This window comes from Ascaphus truei, chromosome 2 (assembly GCF_040206685.1).
Source record: "Ascaphus truei isolate aAscTru1 chromosome 2, aAscTru1.hap1, whole genome shotgun sequence".
NCBI classification, from domain to species: domain Eukaryota; kingdom Metazoa; phylum Chordata; class Amphibia; order Anura; family Ascaphidae; genus Ascaphus; species Ascaphus truei.
The window spans coordinates 182,029,047-182,035,328 of NC_134484.1; positions in this window are offsets into that span (position 1 = coordinate 182,029,047).

Consider the following 6,282-nt stretch of genomic DNA (forward strand, 5'->3'; position numbering starts at 1 on the left):
CCCTGGGGCTGCTCGCACGCTCTCCAGTTATAACACGGGACAGGGGGGGGGGGGGGGGGGGGGTTGTGATGATGTGAGCAGTATGCTTCTGCCATCACCTGATGCATGGATGGCAAGGGCACACTGGCATTTGCAAGAGCCCAAATTCAAATACTAGGAGAAAAGCAAAAATACTGGGCTGCATCAATTAAAAGCGTCCAGCTGAAAAATCGCATGTACATGATAAACCTTACAGGATGCTTCTTTGTTTTTGGAAGCATTGTTGCCTTACTTTTTCAAAAGAGGGGCTTTAAAGCAGTTATTCTCCCTCCCACCTCCCTTTTTTTTCTTATTTTTTTAAATTTGTATATGTTAAGCATGTGACACATTCTTACCTAAACTGGCAATCATTTGGCGCTCCTGTTAGAAATCTGTCAAAATCCTGTGTGTGTGACTAGTATAATGGCTGCTTTAGTCAGTGTACCTCAGCAGCTACAATGTATCCTTATATTACTGAGGTAACATTATACATGAGTTTACAGCTCAAACTGATACGAACATTGACAATACATTATTACAAACTAGAAGAATGTTGCAAATATCTTGCACTGCTTGGGAGGTGGGCTAAAGCCTGCTATAGAAATCAAAGAATGCTTTAAAACGCATTAAAAATTGTATTAAGAGTTGAATAATAATTTAAAAAAAGGCAGTAAGTATGATCTAATACTGCAGAATTGATTTATTTAAAAAATCACATACGATTTCACATGTTTTTCTGCTTTTATAAATACTTAACTTTTTTAAATATATAGTGGGTAAAAAAGTGACAAAAAGCCTCCACTTCTTTACCCAGACTTTGCTTAAATGCTTTTAATCCGGCAGGCATAACCTTATAGGGGTCCATGTTAAAATGGATAGTAAAGTGTGACACACTGTGCTCATTACTTGTGTAAATAGGTGAACAAAAAGGCGCGAACAGCTATATATGAAGTGAATAAATAATAATAATGGTGTAAATGATAAAATAAATATAAGTGATGACCAAAAAACCCACAGCTCAAACCTCACTGGTGGGACCTGTTTCACGGGTTCCAAAGTTTAGAAGTATCTCAGAACATCCAGGGGGAGCATATAATGGGTTGAGAAAACAAAACAAGATACACAAATATAAGTGCAGACGTAATGCAATCAGTGAATAAATGTGGCAGTGTCTTGGCTCATATAGCTGTACTACTCACAGGACTAAAGTGTATATATAAGCAGTTGGCAAATAGGGTTGCCACCCTTGATGGTATAAAGGCACCGGACCCCTTATCGATACTCCGTCAGCATAAACCGCATGTATAAAGAGAGAGAAAACTACATAGTGCGATCAATAATATAAACTTTATAAAAAATGAATGGGTAAAAAATGCGCACTTACAATGTGCTAATATAATAAAAGCATTGGTCACAATTTGTGAGTAGGAGTTGTCCCGAGCAGCTCACCGCCTCCCTGGGTCATCAGGCTGAATGCCACGGCACTGTATCCACGATCGGAGCCTCCCTCTGTGCGCCCGTCTGATCCTCTGACGTCACGGCTGCAGGTTAGGTTCAGCTACGGGTCGCCTCCAAGACCAAAATAGGTCTGCTGGTTTCCTCTACGCGTTTCGCCAAGCACCAGAAACTGACGAAGCCGTGAACAGTTTCTGGTGCTTGGCGAAACGCGTAGAGGAAACCAGCAGACCTATTTTGGTCTTGGAGGCGACCCGTAGCTGAACCTAACCTGCAGCCGTGACGTCAGAGGATCAGACGGGCGCACAGAGGGAGGCTCCGATCGTGGATACAGTGCCGTGGCATTCAGCCTGATGACCCAGGGAGGCGGTGAGCTGCTCGGGACAACTCCTACTCACAAATTGTGACCAATGCTTTTATTATATTAGCACATTGTAAGTGCGCATTTTTTACCCATTCATTTTTTATAAAGTTTATATTATTGATCGCACTATGTAGTTTTCTCTCTCTTTATACATGCGGTTTATGCTGACGGAGTATCGATAAGGGGTCCGGTGCCTTTATACCATCAAGGGTGGCAACCCTATTTGCCAACTGCTTATATATACACTTTAATCCTGTGAGTAGTACAGCTATATGAGCCAAGACACTGCCACATTTATTCACTGATTGCATTACGTCTGCACTTATATTTGTGTATCTTGTTTTGTTTTCTCAACCCATTATATGCTCCCCCTGGATGTTCTGACACACTGTGCTCATTTGCATCATTACCCAGAATCCCTGGCTGCAGTGGAAGCACTGTTTGCTAAGTGATAATGGAGAAAGACAGGGTTCCAGAGCTGTCTGAGACATGCAAATACACCACAAGTGGTACTTTTAATCACAATAAATATGCATCAAACTTTATTAAGGGCTGTGTGGGATTACTTATCCAAGTCTTTAGAAATCAGATTTAGAAAGGAAAGAATGCATTGGCTTTCCGCCTCCTGTAGACATTGATAAACTACCTCCATGGCCAGGTCATGAACTAAAGTCTGAAAAAGTACAGTATAAACATCTTGACATATTTATTAAAGTAAAAAGAAAACATTTCCTTTATGGTACTTTTTTCTTTAATGTGTCTGGTGCTGTTTGTTTTATATATATATAGCAAGAAAAAACAGCGCGAAACACAAAAAAATGATGCAATCAAATAATTAATAAATAATATAAATAATCATAAAAATCAAAATCAAATATAGTTACAAGTCCAGTCCAGGAGGTGCAAAAATATAGCCAGTCCAATACACAAATGGTATAATTAAGCCACAAATGCAGGTATGCGGGTTGCTGTATCCAGGAAGAATCACTCCCCAAGGAGACCCTGTGTGAAAAAACCCAAAAGAACAGCGCACAACCCTAATGCATTAAAATTGGATTTATTATAAAAATGAGAGTGGAAGACAATGCCCACTTACAAGCCCAAACTATTAAAAGAGACACAGAGGGACGCTTTATTATACTAGTGGGCACGATACGGGAGCAATGCATCACAATAGCCACAATCTATGCCCCCTGCGAGCAGGACGCAGTCTTCTTTGAAGACTTTTTTCGGACTCTACGCACCGTCGCAAGGGGCGGCGTAATACTCGCAGGGGATATCAACATGGTCATGCAACCAAATCTAGACAGATCAGGGAATACGGGCACAGTACATAAAAAAGTGGGGACCTCTTTACGCAAGGGCCTCAAAGACAACCAACTGACTGACATATGGAGAGAACTACACCCGACTGATAGGGACTATACGTTCTATTCCCACCCACACGGCTCCTACTACAAGATGGATTATAATAGAAATCGCATAAAGGTTTCTTTAAAACTGTGTTGCGGTACCACTTCAAATGCCCACCGCCAGCTGAGGGAACCTCCAGATCGTAGCCCAAAACACCACCTGCCTGAAAGCACGCCACTGTGGGCAGCAAGAGTCCTCCGACACCAGCGCCAACAGCTGCAATGCCCGTTGTAAACAGCAATGATGGTGCAGGTCGACCCGTTCCTCTCCAGCTCACAAACAGCTCACAAACAGCGTATTCAGAGGAGAATCCCTTCGATACACAAGTCGCTCCTCAGAATACCAATATGAAGCACGATGAGGGCATTGAGGCTAGTAGGAGTCATTTCGACAATTATGACAAGCTTAAGTGTCCCCCTCCAGACTTCTTGCTATTACTCTGTAACAGAGTGCTCACCACAAACAAGGCGTGACCGCGGGGCCGAGGTGGGAATTGATATAGACACCAATCTCCAGCCGCGTGGAAGCGTCTGGAGTGTAGAATGGTCGTGGTAGCCAGGTCGGGATTGGAGAGGTATGGATAGTCATGGCACTTTGCCGAGGTCGGGATTGGAGAGGTGCGGATCGTTGTTGGTAGCCGGGGTCAGGATTTCAGACGAGCGGAGTCCAGAGAAATAGCCGCGGTCTGAAACAGAGGAGCTAGGAACCGGAGTACAAGACAAGACTGTGGAGGCAAGGCTAGCAGTGAACACTTTGCACATACAACGGTTAATGCTCAGCCGATTTGCAAGAGGGCCGGCTGAGCATATATAGGGAACAAGAACCAATGAGGTTGCAGACACAGGGAAGGCGCGTCAGTAAGGCTGATGGTGATAGGCAGTTTGGGTGCTGGAGACAGGTGTGGAAGGATCCCTGATGATAGCAGATGATGCGGCTCGTGCGCGTGCTGACTGCGCACCGCGTGTGCATGCTGAGTGCCGATGACGTCACTGCATGGGCGCAGTCTGGAGGCGGGACCAGAGGGGAGCGTATTTACATCCACACGGGAAGTGCAAATGCCCCTAGTATGGAGGCTGGTACCAGGAGGAGGGAGAGAAGCGTCACGGATGGAGGAAGGAGAGGAGGACCTGATCACGGGTTGGGGTACGTAATCGGTGTGCCGAGTGCATCGTGGATCACGGATCCAGACAGTACCCCCCTGCTCAGGAGCGACCTCCAGGCGTCTCAAGGAGGGTTTGTGCGGGTATTTGGTATGGAAGAGCCGGACAAGCCTGGGGGCATGAAGTCCCTGGGAGCATGATGACGAGGAACCCAGGACGTTCCTCTGGTCCAAAGCCCCTCCATTGTACCAGATACTGGATCGCTCCCCTGGAAATCCTGGAGTCCAAGATGGACTGAACCTTGAATTCCTGTTGGCCTTGTACGAGGAGAGGAGCTGGAGACGAGTACGAGTCGGGGAAGCGAGGATACCGGATAGCCGGTTTAAGCAGGGAAACGTGGAACACCGATGGTATCCTCATAGAAGAAGGAAGGCGTAGACGGTATGCCAACGGGTTGACCTTCTCCACAACGGTAAAGGGTCCAATGGACCTCGGTGCCAATTTTAGCATAGGGACCTTGAGGCGGAAATTTTTTGAAGATAACCACACCCTGTCTCCCGATCTGAATTCTTGAATCCTCCTTCAGTGACGGTCGCATGTGTCTTCTGTCTAGAAGTTGCCCTCCTAAGATTGTCTTGGATTCTTTCCCACGAATTCTGTAGCCAACGAATTCTATTGTCTGCTGCCGGCACCCCAGGACTGGGTGTTGTGATAGGCAGGAGAGATGGTTGAAACCCATAATTAACGAAGAAGGGCAACTCCATGGTGGATTCACTGCGCAGATTGTCGTGCTGAACTCGGCCCAGGGAAGAAGGTCAGTCCAGTCATCCTGAGTATCTTAGACGAAACAGCAAATATATTGCTCCAGTGACTGGTTGGTTCGCTCTGTCTGATAGTTGGTTTGGGGGTGGTAACCCGAGGAAAAATGTAGAGCTATACCTAATTGTTGGGAGAAGGAACGCCAGAACTTCGATATAAACTGTGACCCTCGATCGGAAACAATGACCTGTGGTACCCCATGGAGGGGGAAAATTTCCTTGACAAAGATGCCTGCCAGTTTGGGAGAGTTGGGAAGACCTTTCAACGGAATAAAGTGGGTCTGCTTTGAAAAGCGGTCTACCACTACTAAGATTGTGGTCCTCCCTTCACGGGTAATTCTACTATGAAGTCCATGGAAAGTGTGTCCATAGACGGTCCGAGATGGGAAGAGGTCGAAGGAGTTCTGGTGGTTGGTTTCCTGGGGAGTCTTATTACGAGCACATTTCAAGCACGCAGCAACAAATTCCTTAATGTCCTTCTGCATGCCGGGCCACCAAAAATTCCGCTACACAAGGCCCTCTGGGATGTGGGACTGGTCTTGTACAATCTCTTTCAAGGCATCAAAGGTGTTAGCAGAATTTATGTATTTAGAGGGGAGTATAGTTTCCTGATGATCCTCGCTCTTGTAGTCCGCCAGAAACTGACAGGAGAGGGCATCGGCCTTGACATTTTTCGAGCCAGGTAGGAAAGAATAATACAATTGAAACGGCGAGTGCCTTCGATGTAGAGTAAGTTCTTGTGGTCGGTCAGGATGGTAATAGGATTATCCGTGCCCTATAAAAGGTGTCTCCATTCTTCTAGAGCTAGCTTGATGGCTAGAAGTTCCCGGTTACCTACGTCATAATTGTGTTCAGCTGGAGAATTTTTTTTTGAGAAAAAGGCACATGAATGGAGTCTGGCTTGAGGAGTCCTTCTCTGTAATAGAATAGCTCCAGCCTCGGCGTCAGATACATCCACTTCCAAGGTGAACGATATTTTTGGATCAGAATGTATGAGGATGGGTGCAGAAACGAAGGCGGTTTTCAGATGATCGAAGGCTTGGCTAGCTGCCGGCGACCATGTAGTAGGATCCACACCTTTTGTTAAGCCATAATGGGGGCTACCGCAGACGAG